Consider the following 24,511-nt stretch of genomic DNA (forward strand, 5'->3'; position numbering starts at 1 on the left):
CGCGATACGGGACTACAAACATATATCGCATTGCATGCATCAAAGACCGCTTATGTTGAAAAGCTTTAAACTACTGATATGTGATATTGCATATCGCAAATCGCATTTCGCAGAAAACATATTAACTAAAATTGCCATATGCCACACTCCTGCGATATTGCTATATTGCGATAGAGTGGCAAAGCAATAATGCGATAATGCGATAAAGCAATATTGCGATATAGCGAGCTAGCAACCTTGCGATGTTGCGATCTGCGATATTGTGAAGCAAATCGAAAAATTGCTTCATCGCAGATCTTTCAGGCTCGTCGTTCGAAAAAGTATTTTCCATAAACCGACCCCTGGTTATGCGCTTTAATGCTAATTAATGAGTTAGTTGCCAGTCATTAATGGAATATGGTTTTATGCTTATCGAAAAGCTAGTTCACGTAAGGTGGTATATTTCATATGTCTTTGGCATTTAAAACTTTCCCGTCACCTTTCCTTATCGTTATTCTCACCTCATTTGTAAACTACAGGAATGGAGAACAGAGAACAATACAAAGCAGTACGTAGGATATGATGGGAAAGAAATGCAAAGCCCCGATCTCTGAAGAGAAAGAAATGGCGCCCTTGTATATAGACACTGCTTGTAACAGAGACGTTGGTATTGCTACATGGGAAGGCATGTATAGTCTACTTGATGAAGAGAATCCCAGAGTGATGGAAGTTGAGGCTACTGCAGGCTCACATAGTTATTCTGAGGCATCCATTACAGAGCTAGCTTGTTCGTTCTTACACAGGATAGTGGCGAGGCCCAAGATTCTCCCATACACAGACATGGTTAAAAGGGTACTAGATAACGCTGACATAAAAAATAGACAGTTTAAGACTCAGGGTCAAGAGCTTACGGGATCATTATTTTCACAAAATTTGAGCTTTATATCTGCTAAAAGAAAAAACGCGCTAAAGGCAAAAAACGCACCAAGGAAGCCCAGATCAAGAAACGGAGGCCGTTTCCGATGCGCGATTAGCGCCTAGCGCTAATCACGCATCGCTGAGCAAAACTTCTTGAAAAGAAAAGCTTCTAATTGCTCAGTCACCTGTAAGCCCAGAAATTTGTAAGGAAGTAACGCTAGAGGTAAAGAAGTAAAACTTGAATCCTAAAACCAGTGGTATTTGTCATAAATATCTTCAAAATACTATGTATATAAAGTACAACAACTACAAATGGACTGGAGACAGAAGGCTCAAGAAAAGGCAGAATCAATCCAAAGGTTAACCAAGTTGAATTGGGATTATTACTGGGCATACTTGGTAAAACCACACAGCCAGTGCATGACTCTCAAGTGTATCATCAATTCTTCCAAGAAGATGGCACCAGCTCTTGCTGATTCTGTTTTCACAGCACAACTAAAATCGGAAGTCCGCCAGCCGACTCATCTCAAACAAATGCTGAACGCGTGCGATTTCAAGGAGAAGATACAGAAATAATTAGTTAGTAGTTTTAATTTTAGATTCAGTTTTAGTTTTAATTTTGTTTTATTTTTGCCTGAAATGAGGACGGTCATTTAAACCGCATCCTACATTTTTGTAATAAGTTATTTTTAGATTTAATTAGTAGTATTTAAACCCTTCTCATGCATTTAGAGAAGGGTCCTGAAATTTGTCAAAAACTTATCCTCAGAACATGCACTTTTGTACCCTTTGAGGAGGTTTTGATGAATGAATGGAACATGATTTATTGATATCTGCATTTAATATCTGCTACTGATGTTGCACTTTTGTACTCTTAGTGGATGTTGGATTAAGAAGAGATAAATCATTATCGCTTGAAGCTCATGAGTAGAACTAGTTATAAATGGTACTTCTATCTCTTAACTATTTCTGCCTTTGTGTCAAAGTGATATTCATGTTCAGTTGTTTATATATTGATGTGTGAATGCTTGAGTTATCATTTGGCACTTTTGTATGGTGATAGCTATTTATTTATGCTTAATGTATGAGTAGCTTATTATGCGATATGTTTTTTCACCACTGTTTCGTCTAACTTTTTATACGAAGTGGTTCATCTTTATTGAATTCTTTTCTCATAACAGTTGAATGATCTTTATTATCAATTGTTATCTGAAATCATTTTAGATCGCATAACAGAAGGATTACACCCCGAGTTAGTGTAGACTTAGATATTTCTGCTTATTAGAATACAATTTGCATGTTATTAGATTAGAGTTGGAATTAGAACATTTCACTTAGGAACTTTTAGAAGGCAAATATCAATTCTTCACACACACACACACACACATAAATTGGGAAACTGGTCCCATATCCCCAGTCGGAGCCACTATACCAAATGGAAAAGGAGCTGCTAACCAAGGTCCGGACCGGGTGGGTATCCCCCTTGTTGTAGGCCCGATTTTCGGGGCTTCAACAGATTCCTATAAGTCTCAATTGTCTCTCAACAGAGTTAATATTATGGATGTATATGGAGATGGGGATGGAGTGGAACCACCCAAGACAAAAAATTCTTGTTGCTGAGGATCTAGAGAAAAAGCTCCTTTGTTTTTGGGCTCCTTGAATATTATTTGCTTCATATGACCTTTTATTGATTGGGATCCTTAAGGCTGCCTTAGGCTAATATAATTTTTTTGTTTATTAGGAAAGTTTCAATATGTTGGATAATTTTTTTTTCCAATTTTATGAAGAAACCAGTAAGGGTCCCCAACTGGGCTTCTTAGGCTTGAGCCCTAGATGTTGTACACAGAGCAGAATAATAGTGGTGTATTAAGTAATACATGCAAAGCAATCTTTTTTTAGAATGTTTTAGTCACATTGATCTTCATTTTGTTTGAAATCTTTTAGGGAATCTGAATTCCTGGATGGAGGTTAATGAACAGTTTGCAGATGCCCAGATCTATTGTCTGTCTCAATGTTGTAAACATTATTGCTAAAGAATTCTAGGAATTCCTTCTCTGATTGTCCTTGAAGCAAGCTTATGTATATGGTATTAGCAATTTAACGAAAGCGCTTGCCAGATTTTCTTCTATGATTGTCCTTGAATCAAGTTTATGCATATAGTGATAGCAATTTAATGAGAGCTCTTGCCAGATTTTGTTTGGGGGCAATATATTACCAAACATAACATGCAAAGGCCTCATGATTTCATATAAATTGGCCCTGCAATTTGTAACATGAACTTGACTTCCCAGATCATGTCCAGGAAGTAGGTAAGAGATCTCATCCTTTAATGTAATAGAAATTCCATTTTTGAACAGTATAGTAGATGATTATACAGGTTGCATAATGTAGAATTATAAGCAGTACAGGTGAAAACATAAATGAGCTATGTTCAACTATTACATAAAAGAAAAATTCTTGAACCTTAGTAATTCTAACATATACAAAGATCCTCATGTCTTTCATAAACATTTATCATTTATCACCCAAAGATAGCTGCAGAGTCTACCCTAGATTGGTGGAGTGCTATTACTCTACCCTTTGTCTCCAATATATATACCAAGGGTACTTAGTCTCAGGGCCATCATATCTTGTCTTGTATTGTATTTATTGTAAAAGGAGTTTCTACCCTCGAAGTGGATTGTATGCATTGACTTCTTATAAGATGAGGCCTAGTGCAGTTCCTAGGTGACTTTGGCAGAATAGATTTTGGCATCTAAGTCAAAGAAACTCTAGCAGGGCCTTGGTTCACTTGTGTGGTTGACAATATTGAGCCATCCACGGAGCCCCATTCTTTCCGTGGTCTGCCCCATTCTAATGACATGTCAAAAGGAATGAGGCCAGGTGCCTTCCTTTTCAATTTTAATGTCTTCCTTTTCAATTAGTAATGCATAAAGAAAACCAAGACAACAAACAAAGTACAAAGATTGAAGACTTCTGGTATTAGGTCTGAACTATTTGAGAGAAAGTGAAAGTTATGACTTCTAAAGAAACTTTTAATTGAGTCCAAAAGCTGGGAATTAAGTTGAGGGAGGAGTATCTGCCAATCAACACTTGGGGCATTGATTATTTCTTGATTAATCTAGGGGGGAGTAATGGTGTCCTCATGATACAGTCACCTTTCCAACGACCACAATGGGATTTGAAATTGTTAGAATTTGAAAGAAACAATTGTGATTCATCAGTTTCTTGCCCGTACTAGGGATTCATTAGCCTTGGATGTTACGAAAGCTTCCCCAAGATAAGCTAGCTCGACCCTCTTATCCCAGGCCATTACGCTAAAGACATTCTCTGGCTCTGCATTGGTACCTTAACAATGGTGCTAGTTTCTCTTTTGATTTCAATAAGATTAAAGTCTCTCTTCTTGCACAGGGTTAGTCTCTTCTTCTTTGTCTAGGTTGACCTCATAGGTCTACCCCTTGGTACTTGCTATTTTAATTCTATTTTTTCTATTACTTTATTTGAATATTTAGGAGATGCCTTTGGCACTATCACATTTCCACTGTGGCTGTCTACTTTAGAGTCCTATTAACCTATTATGGTAATTAGGACATCAATGTAAATTAATTTCTTTCTTCCTTTCTCATGTCTTTACCTATTTCTTAGGTGCTTAGAGCACTGAAAAGTCTGTTAATTGCAAGTTTCTAAATATTTCTTAAATTCCAGTAAAAAACATAATCTTCTTATAAACGTAGGGCATTCAGAGTACTTGATAGATATCATAATTAAAGGCTTTTGATTCAACCTTGCAGAATTCGGTACAGTTCTAAATTGAGAGCTTTTGCATTACAGTTACTAATGGCCTCGTTACCCTGGAAAATATAGTCATCAATTTGTATCCTTTCAGCATGAACACAGATGTTATCACATGGCATTTCCAAAAACTTGTCCTTGTCATCATCTTGAACAACGGATGTATTATCATATTCTAAAATAAAACCAAGGGTATCCCTTCCCTCATCAAAATCAGGGTCATTATGGAATGAGACGAAGAAGAGGCCTCTTCTTGAATTGGATAAAATGAATTCATCCCAATTGCTTGGTGATAGTTTAAAAATTGGCTTTTGCTCATCAATTACATTATCATTGCAATCTAGGGCAGCAAGGGTATCGTTGTCCAAAACTTTCAAAATTACACACTGCTCTATGTTGCAATATTCTTTGTGCACATCCATATCTAGGTCCCCTTTTCTTCTTAAAACCTCATCATTTATCTTTTCTCTACTAAACATATAGCTGTGCAGATCACTTTCCTCCACAAATATGGCATCCCTACAATTTGAAACGAAAACCTGTCCTTCCAAATTTGAAAAATCTTCTTGAATTACTTCAGAATTCTCCCTAGAATATCCTCCATACAGCTGTTCTTTAGGGATAGCATGAGTAATGCTACATGCTTCATCTTCTTCACATACCACAATATGAATTTCCTCTTCTTCAATGCTTTCCTTTGTAAAAATTGCACTATTAGGAGGAAATAAGGACACATCCCCTGCCTCTCTAGCTACAGAGAGAACATGAAAATAAGTCCTTTATATCATAGGTTAGCTTAGTCAAAACTTCATCCAAGGAGATTGTTTCATGTATATAATTATGTAATCACAAGTCATTTCAGTGCAATTTTGGAGTGAACTTCACTTGTGTTTGCGGTGTTGGTTTGTTTGTCTACACAAGTGAGCTCCTGCAACCCTCTACTTGACAATGTGGGGTATGAGAGGCTTAGTGCAGAGTATAAGGCTTCTTCAACTGGATGGGTGAACTAGAGAAGAATGATTGGGCCTAATTGTTATATGACTAAATGATTCAAATACTGTACCTAATAATTGTTATAGGATTTTTTTTATTTAACAGAATTTAATCAAATTGTTATATGATTATATGATTCAAAGTATTATACTAATATTTAGTTCACACACAAAGAAGTCTTGTTCACCAATTTAGTGTCTAGATCATCATTATTTCATGAGCTACCCAAAGCCAGAACAAAACTTGATCTTTCGAATTTCTTTGAACGTTAGTGTGGGTAATCCATCAAATCTAAGTAGTGATGTAAAGGTGCAATTAATTTAGATGGTGTATTGAATATGGACATAGAAAGAACTGTATTCTATAACTCAAGTGAGGGTGAGGCCAATCAATCAACTCTTCTATGGGGGAGTTGAACATGTACATCGAACTGCATTCAAAAGCCTAAGTCAGGGATTTGGGGTAATCCATCAACTCTTATGTGGGGGAGTTGTACAACACTATATTTATAGACACTGGCACATACCCATCTAAACCAAGGAGTGAGATGTGCTCAAGAATAAATATGTCAATTCTACAAAGATGGCCCACTGATCGAGAAAAAGAGGTCCCAATATGTGCTGCAACCTCAAGCTTTGCAATCTGCATATCAGACCATAGTTTAGACTCTAGATGGATCTGTGCTAGTGCATACAAATACATACACAATCCTACTGGTTACTTGAATAATGCAGGAAGAAGATTAAAATAAGAAAAAAAAGCTCAGGGAAGGAATGGATCTAAAATGATTGCTTGACTAATGCAGAGATCAAAAAATCAAGAGGATAATGGATCTCAGATGGTTACTTCAATAATGTAGAGATCTAAAAGAAAAATAGTAATAATAATCAAGAACACGAATCTCATACACAACAAGTGCCTCTCTGGCCCAAAAACGTTCGGATTATCCTTTTTAATTAGAGATGGAGAATTTAATCGCTTAATCCCACGACAATGAAAGAATTTCGACCTATGTATGAACGACAACGATGGAAAATTTTAAACTTGAGTTTTCATCAATTTCAAACATTCACCATTGTCTTGAGCCTAAATGGAACAAGGTCCCTAAAATATCAGATTTTTGGCATGTAAAACAGTCGCTTGGGTACTCAATGTGAAGTTTTACAACATCAAATTTAGAAAATAGATTATTATTTTTAAATGCATTTGCATCTATTCTACCATGAACGATCTACAATGAACCTGCCTGTTTGTCGCCTGGGTGGTGAGCTGCAGAGCCTTGGAGTGATCTTTCCACCTTGTTCTAGTGAGATACAGGCGCGAAGTGAGTTTTCCACCTTGTTCTGGTTACCTGGTGAGTTTCAGGGGAGTGCCGGGTCGAATTGGTCAGGGAGCAGCCCGCGCGTTATTTCCGAATTCAAATTGAAAGGTGAATTCACTCCCCAGCGGCAAGACGATGATGGAAATCAGAATTCCTGTCAGACATTGACTTTAATGTGGAGGGTGGCGGAGCTGGGCGGAGCTCGCGGAGGGTGGCAGAGGGTGAAGGAATTGCCGGCGACCGGAGCCCGAGGATTTTCCTCCGCCTTGTTAGACTACTCCGCGCACAAATGGTGGAGGCAACTAACCAAACGGTGTTTGACTAAAAACATCAATGCAACTTTAATTATATCGCATTTGGAAATCCTATGAACTTGCACACATATTCATCACTTTTGAATTCTCCAGACAAATGAGTTCATATTTAGTTAATTACTTAAAAACCCTAAAATTAATTAAATCTCAGGATATCTGATACTAATTGTATTCCCTGACTAACAACAATTATTTCTGATAGTTGCGATTTTAATAATCTTTAATGTCAAAGTATATTATATGTAAAGTTAATATATTAAGGTTGGCTAATAGAAATCGATCTCGTGTATTGAGGCAACATATTATCATACTCCATAAGTCTTATTTTTCACAACATATGTTTTGAACCAAGCCACCGCAAATACTAACCCCGAGGCTTTAGTAGGTAATGAGGTCGAACCTCTCCCAACGAATTTGATCTCGTTGAGAAGAGACAACACTTTTGAAAACCAAAATAATTCAATATACAACCAATTTCCATCGTTGGACAAAAATAAAGTATCGATAACAACTTTGAAAACAAAAAAGAAAGACAAAATAACACATGAGCAACGACGACTACTATGGATCATGGTAATCAAGTGGCTATACTTTTTAGGTTACTGAATTTCGTAGAAGTCAAGAGTTTATATAATTTTTATTTTTATTTTTGGGATTAAAATAAGTTGGAATGGTTGGACAACTTCCTTAATTAATTCCACCATTTCAAATGATCTTAATTGAATGAATTCAAAAATTCTCATCACCATAATGTCTAAATATGTAGGAAAGGTGAAAATAAATTCAAAATTTCATTTTCAGATTACTCTCATCTTATCCTAGGTGAGAAGAAGAATAAAACTATATGGTTGAAAAGGAAAGACCCAGAGGCGGTAATCGAAATCTAGGGCCTATAAGCTTTGAAATGGATTGAACTTAGCTCTGACACCAAAGTTTAATGACCTAACCAAAATTAAATCCCTAAATTCTACCATAATTTAGTAGATTTAATTTAAACATGAATTTATCAATTTGATTCACATATACATACCTGGATTCCATGTTTGAAGTCGATCCCAAGCTGTTGTAGCACCAAATTTGCTCATGTTACCAAAATGAACAAAACCTCCTTGCCAAACAGGGCACAATCTCAGTACCCAGCTCCAAAATACTCCAAAAATGAAGCACTCTGGCCTCTGTGCCCAGAACTTCAAGAACAATTAAGATCAATTTCCTTTTATCAATGACTCTTTAGAAATTCCTACTGTCCCTGTAAAACTTCAAAATAAAAATCTCCCCACTGGCTTCCAAGCTCCGTATTGTTGGCCTCCTCCCTTCAACTGACTCTTGTTTCATTTTGCTGCCACCCTCCTACCTTCTTGACCCTTCTTTTCCTTTTTTGCTAGAGGCGGTTATATTCTTAATTTAAATGAAGTGTTTAAATGGTTCCTTTATTGAGTTTAGGAATTAATAATATTTTGTCTTATTTAATTTCCAATTTAATTTTTTTTTTTTATAAATTAAACAATTTTCTTTATTTTAACATATAAATAATTTATTTTAATTAAATTAAATTATAATTTAAATCAATTTAATTATATATTTATATATATATATATATATATATATATATATAAAAGAGTGGTACACGTATCAAGACCCCACTCGATATATTTATTATATTCTGGTGAGTTAGGAATTTATTTCGATAATCGATTCATCAACCTAAACTTAAATATTTTCCAATATTATCTAGTATGTATACTAGTGCAATATTTGCGCTTCATGCATAACTATCATATGGATGCCTTGTATGCATGCTAATATTCACATTATGTTTGTAACTTAGGTGGGTCATTACACTTAGCATGTCTTCAAGAATTTTGTTTATTCTCTCTCTTTTCCCATCGATTTGAGGTTGGTATGCTATACTAAATGCTAGATTTGTTCCCAAGCCTGCAAATAATTCTCTCCAAAAAATTTAAATGAATTTGGCATCCCTATTCGAGGTTATCTTCATGGGAACTCCATGTAGTCTCACACTATCCTTTATGAAAACTTGAGCCACCTCATTAGTTGAATTTGTAGATTTAATAGTTACGAAGTGAGCCACCTTGCTCAACTTGTCAACCACTACCATGATTGCATCATGTTGCTTTGAAGTTCTTGGCAACTTTTTAATGAAGTCCATCGAAATTACTTCCCACTTCTAATCTAGAACAAGAATATGTTGCAATAAGCCAGTTAGGTGTTTGCACTCAACCTTCACTTTTTGGCACTCTATGCACTTGGAAATTAAATCTGCCACCTCCCTTTTCAAATCAGGAAAAAAATAGAATTTCCTAATGTCTGTAAGAGTCTTTTGGTAACACGGGTGTCCAAAGTATGGCTTTGCATGAAACTCTTTTAATATGAGTTTCTAAAAGTCACTTTCATTTGGCACATAGATTTTATTTTTGAATCTAATCAACCCATCGGTGGTAAGGATGTATTCCCATACTTTTCACCTTCACATGCTTGCTACAATTTCTCTTCCAACTGCTGATATTTTTCATTCTGTTGCCAAACATTTTTTATCTTTTATTCAAGATCAGTTCCATAGGAACTTATGGCTGCAATAAGGTTTATATTCACTCCTTTGTTGAGTGCATCAACCACTATGTTCTCTTTTCCTTTTATATATTTGATTTCAAAATCAAATTCACTAAGCATTGCCAACCATCTAGCTTGCCTAACATTTAACATGGGTTGTTTAAACAAATATTTCAACCCTCCATGATCAGTCATTAGAGTAAACCTTCTATCGAGGAGGTAATGCCTCTAGATCTTCAATGCATGGATGATGGCAGCCAATTCCAAATCACAAGTTACGTAGTTTTTCTCATGTTCATTCAATTTTTGAGATTCATAACAGACCACTTGGCCTTCTTGCATTAAGACTCCACCAAGTCCCTCTTTGAAGGAACTCATTGTTTTATAGGGCTATAATTCTTAATATTGGCACATTGGTTAACAACTGCTTTAGTTGATTGAATCTTGTAGCATAATCAACTATCCATTCGAACCTCTTACCTTTATGTTGCAATGTAGTAACGGGGTGGCCAATTTTGGAGAAGTTATTGATGAATCTCCTATAATAACTTGCCAATCCCATAAATGATCTCACCTCTGACAGATTCTTTGGTGTTGGTCATTGCATTATGGCCTTGACCTTTTCTGGATCAACTGTTATCCCTTCCTTGGAGACAATGTGTCCCAAATAATGAATCTAAGATTGGAAGAAACCACTCTTACTCATTTTTTCATAAAGCTTATGTTCTTGTATCAATTGTGGTACTACGTCCATATGTTCTTCATGCTCCTCCTTGGTCATTGAATAGACCAAAAATTCATCAATGAAGACTATGACAAACTTATCCAAATAGGGACGCAACATGTTGTTCACGAGGCACATAAACGTTTCAGGTGAATTGGTAAGCCAAAAGGGCACTACCATGAATTCATAATGCCCATATCTCATTCTGAAATCCATTTTATGGACATCCACATCCTTTATACACACCCAATGTTAGCTTAATCTCAAATCAATATTGGATAAGATTGTTTCTCCTCTCAACTGGTCAAATAGATCATCGATTCATGACAATGGATACTTGTTCTTGATGGTCTCTTTATTCAATTATCAGAAATCAATGCATAAATTGAGCATGTCATCCTTCTTCTTAACAAACAGAACTGGTCCTTGCCATGGATATACACTTGGCCTTATGTAGCCCTTATCCAGAATCTCCTTGTGCTACAACTTCATCTCAACTAATTTTGGGGTTCTCAGTTTATATGGAGCTTTGGATGCTGGAGCTACCCTTGGCACTAATTCAATGGAAAAGTCTACTTTTCGATGAGGAGGCAAAACAATAATTTATTCAGGGAATACATTTGAACACTGTTGTAAAATATGGTATTTCCCCAGAACATCATTGTCATTATTCTCAACATTGTAATGGATATGTTAATGAAAAATAAAATATATCCCTTTTCGTGGTGTATCTTGACTTGCATAACTGAAATTAGTCTCACAGAGGTAGCTTTCATTTTTCCCTGCAAGATTCTATGTTCTCCTGCTTCATCACAACAATGGATGGTCTTCTCAAAGCAATCGACCTTGGTTTGACACACATATAACCAATCCATGCCCAACGATACACTATACATTCCCAATGGAAACACAATGAGATTTGCAATTGTTGGCATCCCATTTAATTTGATTGGGCAAGCCTTCACCCAATACTCCACTCTTCTTTTCATCCCCGTGGCTAATTTAACTAGCCAAGACTCATCATGGGATTCCTTCTTTAGTGAACATATCTCAACAACAGTGGGATTTATGTATATAAAATTTGAACCAGGGTCAATCAAAACTGAAATGCTTTGGTCACAAATCTTACCTTCCATTTCTATAATCGTTGCCTGATGATCAACTTGGCGATTACCCACTGGTGCGTAAATTATGGGTTTACTTTGAGTTACATCCTTGACTATCTCTGTCTCTTGTGCATTATACGATCTCGGGCTAGCATGCATGTGATGTGGGTAATCTTTCGTTAGGTGATTTTATCCACAATTCCAACACTTAAATGGATTTTGCCCATAAGTTTTGGCTTCATCTTGGGTAGAATGACCTTTTCTGGTAGCGTTGGATCTTTGTTGAGGCTCTTGCTTAACATGAGTTTCACTTGCCTCTTTGGTTGCTTTTTGTCCTTTTCCTTTAAAATTGTAATTTCCTTTGAATTTCCAATCTAATTTATACTCATGTTTGCACCTAAATTGCTCATAGTAGTGCTTCAATTTCTAGATTGTGTCCTTTATCGACTTGGGATCATAAAATTTGATTCTATCCTTGAAAGATTGCGGCAGTCTGCTGAAATACCACTGAATATTTTCCTTCTCTTCCTTAAGGTGCAAAACATACCTTAGTAGCTTTAAGAATTTGGTGGTGTACTCATCATTTGTCATCTGCCCTAATTTGAGCTCATAGAACTCCTTCGCCTTGATGTTGAAGAATCTTTCATATAGGTATTTTCTCCCTAAATATTTCTCAAAGTCCTTCTAGGACAATTCTTCTTTCTTACACCCTTTACATTTTTCATAATTTCCCACCATATGTCATATTTGACTCTTAGGCTATAAATGGCTACCTTTTCCTTTGTGCTCAAGGTAATCCTAAAGAAAAATCCATGCTAATAGTATCCCAAAGCCTGCTATGGATTGGTAGTGGCTAGTACAATCTTGTATTCTGGATTCTCCCTTTTTCCCACTAACATACTCTGTGTCTTTCCACAAATATATTTACATCAACTTGCATAATTGGACAAAGTAAAATCAATTTAGTATAGCAAAGGTTTTATCAGTGCCAAAATGTCCTACTAATACTCTACGGTGATTATCCTTTATTAAGTTGTCCCACATGGAACATCTGGGTATCCAAAGCTTACTCTCCTTTAACATCAAACCTTTGTGAATTATATAACTTAACCATTGATGTGTATTCATGCTCACTAGGTTTTCATAGGTTGCATATGCTTCCTTGAAGTTTGCATCACTCTTGTACATTTCCTTGATTTCATCAAATATTTAGACATTGATTTGAAGTTCTTGTAGAATTAAGTTATGCAAAAATTCCACCCATTTGTATGTCTCTGATTCAAATGTAACAACCCCTTTGTCACCCTTTTTGTAAATATTTCTTTGTACACTATTGTGAAAACTAATATAAAGTAATATAAATAAAAAATTTATGACTAGACTGAGAGTGGACATGGATTCAAAGCCATTGGAGGAGAAGTTTTGTGAAACTTGCTTGAGGAAACATACAAGCTTTTAAGCCTACTTTTAATTGGCCACCAACCTCTTTGGTTGAATTAATCAAGTAGTTGAACATGCATTTAAGCCTGCGTATGGGTGCCTTGTGGAGGTAGAGCATGAATGAACATGCATTTAAAGGTGGTGTATAGAGGTCTGTGAGATGGGGATGGGCCTTCTCATGGTCGTGGCAGAGGTGGCTCATGTCAACACACCATAGGACAACATGCTAGAAAAATAGGAGAGTGTAATGGAAAAGAGAGAGAGTTCTACATATGAAGAGCAAAGAGAAGCATGGGGAAAGACAAAAACAACAAGGAGGAAAAAGAAAAATGCACCCTGGAAGAGAAAAGACAATAGGCGGAGACTATCTCTCTGGGTTATTGTAGTGTTCTTATTAAGTGGTGCCTTGAATAAGGGCTATGGATTCCTAATTATTCATTAACACGTGGAGACCAAGATCTCTAGATTATCGTGGAGGTTCTTAGGTGGAACTCATAGTGTTCTTTAGATTCCTGCAAGAGACAGGTGGAGGCACTATGTTTCTTGATTCCAGAAGTGGGAAGTGGGTGTAAATGCTTTGGAACTTTGGTCCCTTGCAGTGTTTTTTGTTAGAGCACTAGTTGCTCGGGATTCCCTGAAGTGTTGGTTTGGGACACTGTGTTCTCTGGACTCCTGGATGCCAAGTGGAGGCACTATGAACTCTGGTTTCCCATATGGTTTTTCATTTGACAAGTGTTCAATGGTTGGGTGGAGAGTTGAAGTCCCTCTCTCATTTACCATCACTCACGATAATAAGATAAGTGTGTATGTGAATACTTGTTGCATTTGAATATGAAATGTTTTTTTTGGGTAACAATGTATGTGTGTTAGCATTGTTGATGAAGTTGTGTATTCCTATAGGTAATTGCAATTGTAGGTGCTTAAATATTTATTGTAACACTGTGAGGGCCGACCAGATTCCCTTTGAATATGCTACTATACACTCTAAAATTTTGAATTATTTTCATGCTTTGTATTGGTTTTTGAGACTCTAAGTTAAGATTTTATGGAGCCTTAAGGTCCATGGTTAAATATTCTAGCTTTGAAGAGGACTCTTTGTACTCAAGCAATACATTGTGCTACTATTATTACTTAATATGAATTAATAGGGATTCTTACTCAAAGATCGTTTATTGTACCTTGTTGCAATAGTAACGATGGAATAATGTAGTTGTGCATGGTTTTCCAAGGTCATGAAGAAGTGGCTCAGGTTCTATGCCAAGAAGGTCTGGTGCTATTGTAGTAAGCTGCAGATCACAACAACCATGAATCTAATATTGATTTTAACACCTAAGTCGCAGGAAGGGTTATGTCATTATGATTATGTTACATCCATAGTAGATTATGGATGATTCATTAAATCAGGGTATGAATGTGAATTCATGTTTTAATAATAAGTTTTGGGTGTACCCTAAGCCTTTGTAGGATGCTTGGTAAAAATTCCATAGAATAAACTAGGAAGAACCCAAAAGTAACCTTTGGTTTTATGAAGTAGAAATGACTTGTTTTACAGGACGACCTGACTTAGTCCAGGCCATATTAGGAGGTTCGGGTCTTTGGGACAAAAGGAATTTTTTTTTTATCATTAGAACATACTTGGATGGACCTGACATGGCATCCAGGGTGGTGTCAAATGGTGGGGTCTAGAACAAAGGTCTAGAGTTTATTTTGAGTGCGCCATAGTTGGCAGTGGTGTGGAGGTCCGATGGTCCATGACCTCCAGTGTGAAATATGACCTAATAGGTCTGGAGGTCCGTATGTGGGCCAAACCCAGACTTGTGTATGGACAAGTGTAGAGTAGGATGTGGAGAAATTGGGTGAGGTGGGATTTCATGTGGGCGCCACGTGGGTGACACATGGAAAGTCATGCTGATCTGGCAGATTTAATGGTCAAAATTTATATGGCCATAACTTTTGATCTGAGTGTCAGATTTCTATAAAATTTGTATCATCAGAAATATCTTGATGAGCTAAACATGATGGTGAAATATGAATGTTTCTATATCCCAATTAGGGCAATGAACCCACTAAATAGGTAGAAAGTTTGTTCCAGGAAACAAATTTCAAGGTCTTAAGGTATAATGAAGGTATGAGGCAGCAAGGCATATCAAGGATATGGGCACCACGAGGCCACAACCAGAAAGGTCCCTATTCCTAGATAGTAAGGCAGGTTCGTGGTATAACTTATTGTTACCAGTTTATGGGCAATGAATTCAAGGGCCTACTGAAATTTCAATGCACCCTAGGTTTGGTCTATGATTAGACTAGCACATAAACAAACTAGAAGTGCTCAACAATAAAAAACCTTGCACAATGAAGCATATCAACAGTGAAATCAATGATAGTACACAATATTTATAGGCCCAAAACTTTTTCTTTTTAGTCCATCAATAAAACAATCATATGGATCCCATACTATGGATCATGGCCCTTTACAATCCCTGCTACAAACTAATATACATAGTATACAACAACTAGGCTTGATGCATTATCCTTTAGGTCCTCAAATGCCAAATACAAATACAAAGGAAAATATGGACTTACTTGTTGATGGTAGTCCTTTGCATTCAACCCTTTCATTCCTTTTATCCACTACTAGCATTCCTTTACCTCCAATCTTCACACAACAATCAACTCCCTTTAGATTACTGTAAAAATATTGCTCATAGAGCGATTATTCCTTTAGCCTTTTTCATTCTACCAACAACAAGAATCTTGTTGTTAGGTATTCCTTTAACCTAACAGACTTTTGTTATATCTATATATAAACCCTTGTTTTAGCTATCTGTTAAGGTAGGCTTAGGGTTTCTTCCTGCCACAGATTAACCCTCTTATAGGGCTCAAATCTGTCTACCAGCCGGAGGTCTAGCCCTTCTTTGGTAGCTTAGCCTTGACACTATCAAGGCAACCTAAACATACCTTCTTTCTTCCCTTTTCAACTTTGTATTCCTTCCTCCCTTGCTACTAATGGTTTGTTCCACTGCAGCCAAGATAAAACCTGTCCAACCTCCTTGAGGCCTCAAACTTCCTCCAACATGCACAAATAGACTTATGCTTAAACATAACTTTTGTTACACACTTGGAAGGCTACTTGATCACCATAAACAATTCAAAATATCTCAAATAGATAAGCTAAACCATCTTTCAGTCTTTTTTGATAGCTCTCACAACCCTCAACCTTGCTAGAAGTCAATGTTGAACTCTACCTAGGGCTTCCTAACGTTGAATGAGGCCTTGGCCTTTTCTTGCTCCTCAAATTTGATGTTTAGATAGAAAAATAAACCCTTAACTAGGGCTTGTTCCCTTATAGATCTTGATCAAAGTTGAATTACTAGCCTCGACCTCTAGACTAAACCTCGACCTTCTCCAAAACACTACTCGGGCCTCTCTTAATTAATCATATCCTTGTTGTTTCTATCATTCTCTAAGACTACAACTTCTTCTAGGGTAAATTTCCTCCACCAGTGAAGTCCATCTCACTTATGATTATGCCTCTCCATTGGCCTTTATTTATACTCTTGTGTGAGTTATCTTGAGGGTATTCTTTGTCCTTCAAGAAACCCCTATTTTATCACTCAAACACAAATTAGATTAAACAATTAATTAACCTCGGTCTCAATCCCATTTCTTTGGTTCTAAACCCCAACAACTTTGGTACTTTTCCAAAAAACATACTTTTGGTAGGCTTTCTACACTCGAAAAGACGTTCTGAACTACCCAAATTTCAACAGGGCCGACCTGAATAATTTCAACCTCGTCAAGATTCAATCCTCTCTCCTGAGTGCAAAAAGATAGCCATGAACAACAGACAAGCTTGGTGATACCTCATTCAAGGGGTTGTGCTGAGACTAGAAGAAGGTTATCAAAGCATTAATTAGTAATCTATTATAACAAAATTGCAGGTGGAAACTCACAAGTAGCTAAAATAAGTAGTTAGATTGAGCTTTGCTAATTAAGCTAGTAATCTCATAATTGAATAGAATAATGTGGGTTACTGTTAAAATTTGGATCTATTACATGTCGATAGTATAGTATTGATGAATTATTGAATGAATCTACTACTTCGTTGGGCGATCAATCCTAGGTTTTTAAAGTTTTGTTGAAGGACTATATCACTATTGAAGATATTTTATATTCATGCTTTACAAATGAAACCACTATTATACAAATGAATATATTTGTTTTGTTGTTGGTTTATTGAACACCTATTCAAGCATAAAAGCCTAAGGGAAAAATGTAACCACCCCACCACACATTTACCCACTTTGACAAGCTCACCACTGTAAACACGAAATGGGAGTTACTCTGCCTGACCCAACATCCAAGTTACATTTATGTAAGTGGGGTCTACCATCTTGAAACTTATTGCAACCTCACAGGGACACCACATCATCTAGATGTTAGAAAACATCCACTGATGATCTTACACTAAGTTGGAACTATATTTTTCCCTAACCTTACAGCCTAGTTGCACACATGTCAAGATATGAATGCGGCCAAAAGGCTCTATCCGCATACACATACCTTCCTCCGTGCGCTAACAACTGATATTTCTCAGTTAAGAGACTGTGTCCAGAAGCCCTATTCTAGATTTTTAGGGCTAGCTATAGACCATCTACTCAGAACAGCACAAAATTTTCTAGAATCTAGTCCAAAACGATGATAAGTATGTATAATCAATACTAAGGCTAAGATATTTCACAAACTTTTAAAACACATGGTAAACATAGTAACTATAGGTCATGAATGCATATTTGTTCACTGTTTCCTTAGCTTCATCAGAAAATCATCAAGAAGGCTCAATTCCCTCTCAAGATAGTTGCATCAAGCACTAGTTGGCTCATGAATTCACATAATCATTCGATAACTTATCAAGCCATAAGAAAGGTTGTTAGGCCCCTATACTACTAGTGTAACCCCCTATTGTTGTTAGTATAACCCACTTATTATATTGATGTACCCATGTAGTGCCCATATTGTTACTATTGTGCCACATAGAAGCCCACTATTGTTATTATTGTGCCCTTACATTATTATTGTTATGTCAGCTCTGATTATGTTATAACCCCTTAGACTCCTATATATAGAAAGGAGGTCTTTTCATTTGTATCATCCAAGAATTTTTCATTTATGTAATGTAAAGGAGGTTGCCCCCTCGAAGAGGCTGAATTCTAAGGCGTTGATCTATCTTTTCTTGAGCTGGTTTCATAACATTTGGTATCAGAGCTTTGGATTCTAGGGTTTCGCTGCTCCAAACAGGTCATCGTGGAATTTTCGCTATAACTTTTTTTCTGTGACGTTTCAGAAGTCACAAAAAAAACCCATTTGAGAAGAAATCGCGCTGAACCTTGGGTCCGAATTTGAGAGCTTTTCGCGCGATATTTTCAGAGATATGATCTGAGGAAGTTGGTCTTTTTGCAGACTCCTGAATTACACTCAAAACAGGTGACCTGGGGAAAATCGTCATAACTTTCTTTTTGAGCATCGGATTGAAATTTCGTAAGAAGTTACAGAAAGAGGATGGACTGTAGTTTCTTGTGGGTGTTTTTCAGATCCAAAGGTCAAAACAGTGACTCGTGGCACGTCGTATAAGTTCGCTCTACGGAACTAGTCTGTAATCAAGTCACTGTGGGAGATTTCGCATAACTCTTCCTTGGAGAATCCAATTTGGGTCAGACTTGTGGCATTGGAAAGAGGACAAAGAGGGCTACTGCAGGTCACAAATTCAGAACTAGGTGATTGAAAAGTATAGAGTTACAGTCGTTTCAAGGTCGAGCTCCTAAAATCAAGAAAAAGCAAGATGAGGAAGTTTGATGGCAAGGATCCGGTAAATTGGATACTTCAAATGGAGCAATATTTTGATCTACATGGTGTACAACTGTTACAAAAGGTATGTATTGCATCTTCATATTTAGAACTAGATCAATTTCTATGGTATGAAGGGCTTTGTTCTCGTAAAAAACTTGTTACGTGGTCAATTTTCACGGAGGAAATGATAGCACATTATGAGGATACAAAGAGCAACACCTTCTTTAGAGCAACACAACAACAATTGGAAAGAGTAAAAGGGCTTTGTGACATAATGGAAAGAAAAATTTTGGAAACTAGGAAGCATACCCCTCACAACTATAAAGATGGAAGTGTTGTTTCTCCCAGCCTTCCACAACCTACAAGGGTTACACCACAACAATTGGAAGAAAAAAGAGAAAAAGGGCTTTGTTACAATTGTGATAGAAAATGCACTAAAGGTCATAGGTGTGCTGAGAAGAAATTATTTTACATAGAATATGAAGAGGAGGAAGAAAAGGATCAAGAAACATCAAAAGAAGAGGATATACGCCAGGACTCCACCCCAAAGAAAGAAGAAATGAATCAGACCATATCTTGTAAAGCATTGGAAAGAATTACCACTCCTCAAACTCTCAATATAGAAGGACATATCAAGAAGAAAAAGGTGCAAGTAGTGAAAGATCACATCGAGAAAGAAGAAATGAATCCAACCATATCTTGTAATTCAATGGACGAAATTACCACTCCTCAAACTATCAAGATAGAAGGACATATCAAGAAGAAAAAGGTTCAAGCAGAGAAAGATCACATCGAGCATCAACAACAAGTTCTCCAACTTTTAAAGGATAACGCCACTTCGGTGCAAAATCAAACGAAACAACAGGTAGATCAACATCGTAGTGAAATTTTTTTTGATGTAGGTGATTGGGTATTTTTACTGCTACATCTCAAGCAAGCTATTTATGAGAAGGAAATGTTGGCAATACTACATGCACTTAAAAAATGGCGACCTTACCGAATGAGAATACTCTTCAAGGATGAGGATGTGGAAGCATTATTTTTTGCTATTTATATTATCCAACCAAATTGGATAAACGAAGCAAGGGATGAATGGAAGAAGGACGAAGAAGTATGGCCACTTATTCAAAAGTTGCAAAAGATCCCAATTCAAGCAATATTGTCAGAAATTGAAGAGGAAGGAAAAATCATATTGGAACCTGGAGCAGTCACAGAAACAAGAACCCGACAGCTACGAAATCGATCAATTTCAGAGTATTTCATCAAGTGGAAGAACTTACCTGCTGAATATTCCACATGGGAGGACAAGAATTTTATACAGAAGCATCAAGAACTACTCAAGCGTTGAGGACAACGCTTTTTGAAGGAGAGGGGCATGTTAGGCCCCTATACTACTAGTGTAACCCCCTATTGTTGTTAGTATAACCCACTTATTATATTGATGTACCCATGTAGTGCCCATATTGTTACTATTGTGCCACATAGAAGCCCACTATTGTTATTATTGTGCCCTTACATTATTATTGTTATGTCAGCTCTGATTATGTTATAACCCCTTAGACTCCTACATATAGAAAGGAGGTCTTTTCATTTGTATCACCCAAGAATTGTTCATTTATGTAATGTAAAGGAGGTTTCCCCCTCGCAGAGGCTGAATTCTAAGGCATTGATCTATCTTTTCTATCTTTTCTTGAGCTGGTTTCATAACAAAGGTCCACAAGAAGAGAAAAATATACAACAATAATATGCTATGCTTATAACGAATAATTAACCAAAATAAATCCATGACAAACCAGTCATAAAATCAACACTGTTGGAATCACGATTGTCGTTACACCAAAATTCGCAAGTGTTAGTAAACATATCCATTTCCAGAGTTAACGGATCCTCAAGAGGCGGTTAAGAACATGTCACCAAACACATAGGGAGCACTAGATTATCCAATGCCCAATAATCTCCCCCCCCCAACCGAGTCGAGTGTGATTCGAAAGCGAGACCTTTAGCTTGGATACCACTTGTTGGAATCACGATTGCCATTACACCAAAACCCACAGGTGTTAGTAAACAGATGCATTTCCAGAGGTAACATATCCTTGAGAGGTGGTTAAGCACATGTCACGAAACATAACAGGGAGCATTGGATTATCCAATGCCTAACAAACACAATAACCAATACATGTTCTCATTGATCTCAATAAGAAACGACACATAATAACATATACATAAATCCAACCAAGTCAGGGACTTTTATGTACCACCCGAAAATAGATTGGGCTGAACCAAATCTTTCTTTCAGCTAATAACCCTCATGCCATATTCCAAGCATGAATGTGGGATCACATGGGATAAATCAAAGAAAAACCAACCAGGGAATCGAAACGATAAACTAACTCTACCCTCAACCACAGTGATTTCACCTCAACCAATCCAAAAATAACCAACACCAAAACAAGCTTGGATGCCATCTAAATTTATTCACCATACCCAGAGGAATTCCCTGTCTCCACCCATCCATCAAGAGTTCTAGGAGAAACACCATCTCCACCCTCGAACCTTGGGAATTTTCCTGAGACCACCTCAACCAGGATCCGAAATCTATTGACCATACAAATGTTAATCAAAACAGGGAACCCACTACATCATGGCTATCTAGTAAATGACAGGCAAGATTGAAACCATTGCCAATCCAGGAAAATCCCATGCCAATGATAACAAAGTAACAAAATAACAAAATGCATGTACCATGCACTCAAATATTAGTAAGGAAATCACACACGCAACATGTAACCTGCAATGTTCTCCTTCTAAACCTGATTTTCCAACCTCCTTCTTTAATTACCACGAATTCCTTTGCTTGCTAGCTTGCTTTTGTCCAAGTGCTCTCTCTCTCTCTCTCCAATTCCAAGTGAGAATGCCTCAATGTCCAAGTGAATGCTAGAGTGTTGTAGCTAAGAGTAACCAAGAATGACTAAGAGTAGCTAAGAGAGACATAGAATGTTCTCTCTCTTCTTTTGTTTCCTTTTCCTTTTCTTTTCCTTCAATTTCCCTTACATGCATGTTCTTATCTCTTCATCTTCCTTTTCTCCTATTTTTATTTATTTCTTTATTAAATTTCCATTTATTACATTTTTCCTTTTTCCAATGCCAATGTCAATTTCGATAGCCAATAATAAACCACAAGTGATGTCCACAATAAAATTTTCCCCTCCATTCAGCTTGGAATGCATGTTCCATTACCTTGGTTTAATTTATTTACATGGAAAATCAACCTAGGGTTGTTACAAACCCCTCCCCCTTGGGGGAACACCATCCTCAATGTTCTATGACACTTATGACCAAAAGAACATACTGCTTATGGAGCTTTATAAACACAACTCAATGCAGTATTTACAATGAAAATTATTGAAAACATGACAAACATACCTTTTATTAGAGCTTTATAACACAAATCTTGTTGGTATTTACAATCACACACACACACATAAACAAAAATACATTTTCTCAACTAGCAGATAAAAAAGGATATATTTCCTGCATCCAATCAACCATCTCCCATATAGCTTCATCGAGCCCAAAGTGCTTCCACTGCACTTTAAATTTCTTTATTGCTTGTCTCCAAAGCATGATTTGTTTTTGTTGCAATATGCATTGTGGCTCTGGTTAGAACTCTCCCTCTGGTTCCACATGCAATATAGACCAATCAATCACATAATCAACATCATGTACATATATTTTAAACAATGAAACAAGCAAAACATCATGAATTCACTGATGGTGGAAATGCAAGTCTTTATTCCACTAGTCTAATCATCTCAAGGATCTCAAAACACCCACAATACTGAGGTGCCAACTTTGCACATGACCGAATCCTCAAGGATATTTTCTTGGGATTTATGTGCAAGTACACATGCTCCCCAACCTAAAACTCCTTTAATTCTCTATGTTGATCCACATAACTCTTCTACCTATGTTGTGCTAACTTTAAATCCCTTTTAATCACCTGCATCTCTTACTCCATCTATGCCAACATATCCAGTCCAATTGACACCCCACTCATTGGATCACTCCAGTTGATAGGAGTATTATAACTTTTCCCGTAGAGAGCCTCAAATGGAATCATATTCAAGGATTCATGATACCCATTATTATAAGAAAATTCCACCAATGGAAGATACTCCTCCCACTTCTTTTTTGATGCATAACATACATCCTCAACATATCCTCAAGGATCCTATTAACTATCTCTATCTATCCATCTATCTACAGATGATAAGTTTTGATAAAAGTTAACTTTGTCTCCAATTCTGTAAACAACTCCTTCAAAAACTTGGAAGTGAACTTAGCATCTCTATCTGATATTATTCTTTGGAACTCTATGCAACCTCATTATCTCACTCATGAAGATCTGAGCTACCTCACTAGCTAAATTAGTAGACTTCACTGCAATGAAGTGAGCTACCTTGCTCAACCTATCAACCATAACCATGATGGAATCATGTTGTCTTGATGTCCTAGGAAAACCTGTAATGAAGTCCATGGAAACGACCTCCCATTTCCATTCTGGAATTAGAATAGGCTGCAATAAACCAATTGGATGCTTACATACAACTTTCACTTGCTGACAGTCCAAACACTTGGAAACAAACTCAACCACCACTTTTTTCAGATTTAGTCAATAGTAGAACTTCTTAACAACTGTCAAAGTCTTATGGTATCCTGGGTAGCCTGAATATGGATTGATGTGAAAATGTCTAAAGATAAACTTTTTCAATTCACCACTGTCCTACACATAGATCTTGCTTCTGAATCTGACCAAGCCATCTGTTGTGAGGTGATACTCCTCATCCCTATCACCTTCACCTTTTTTTTGTAATATCACCTTCAATTGTTGGTACTTCTCATCATGCTTCCTTGAATGTAATATTTTCTCTCTCAAATATGTCCCATAAGAGCTCATAGCTTAAATATGATTCACATGCACTCTCCTACTGAGAGAATCTACAACTAGGTTCTCCTTGCCCTTGATGTACCTGATCTCAAAATCAAACTCATTGAGAGTAGCCAACCATCTAGCTTGCCTTGCATTCAGATTGGGTTGGTCAAACAAGTATCTTAGTCCACTGTGATCACTCATCTAGATGAACCTCTTGCCAAGGAGATAATGTCTCCACATATTTAGCGCATGAATGATATATGCCAACTCAATATCATGAATCACATAGGTCTACTCATGTTCTTTCAACTTCCATGATTCATAGCAAACCACCTGCCCTTCATGAATCAGGACTCCACCAAGTCCTTCCTTGCAAGAATTTGTACAAACCACAAACTCCTTCTCAGGATCTGTAATCTTCAAAACTGGATCATTTGTAAGCAAATACTTTAACTAATCAAATCTAGTTGCACACTCAACAATCCATTCAAACTTATTTCCTCTTCTATACAAAGATGTAATATGATAGGCAATCTTGGAAAAGTTCATCATGAACCTCCTGTAATAACCTAA

The sequence above is a fragment of the Pinus tabuliformis genome, chromosome 3_1 (genome assembly GCF_031772625.1).
Source record: "Pinus tabuliformis cultivar Carrire ecotype Pingquan chromosome 3_1, CPIR1, whole genome shotgun sequence".
In the NCBI taxonomy this organism is placed as follows: domain Eukaryota; kingdom Viridiplantae; phylum Streptophyta; class Pinopsida; order Pinales; family Pinaceae; genus Pinus; species Pinus tabuliformis.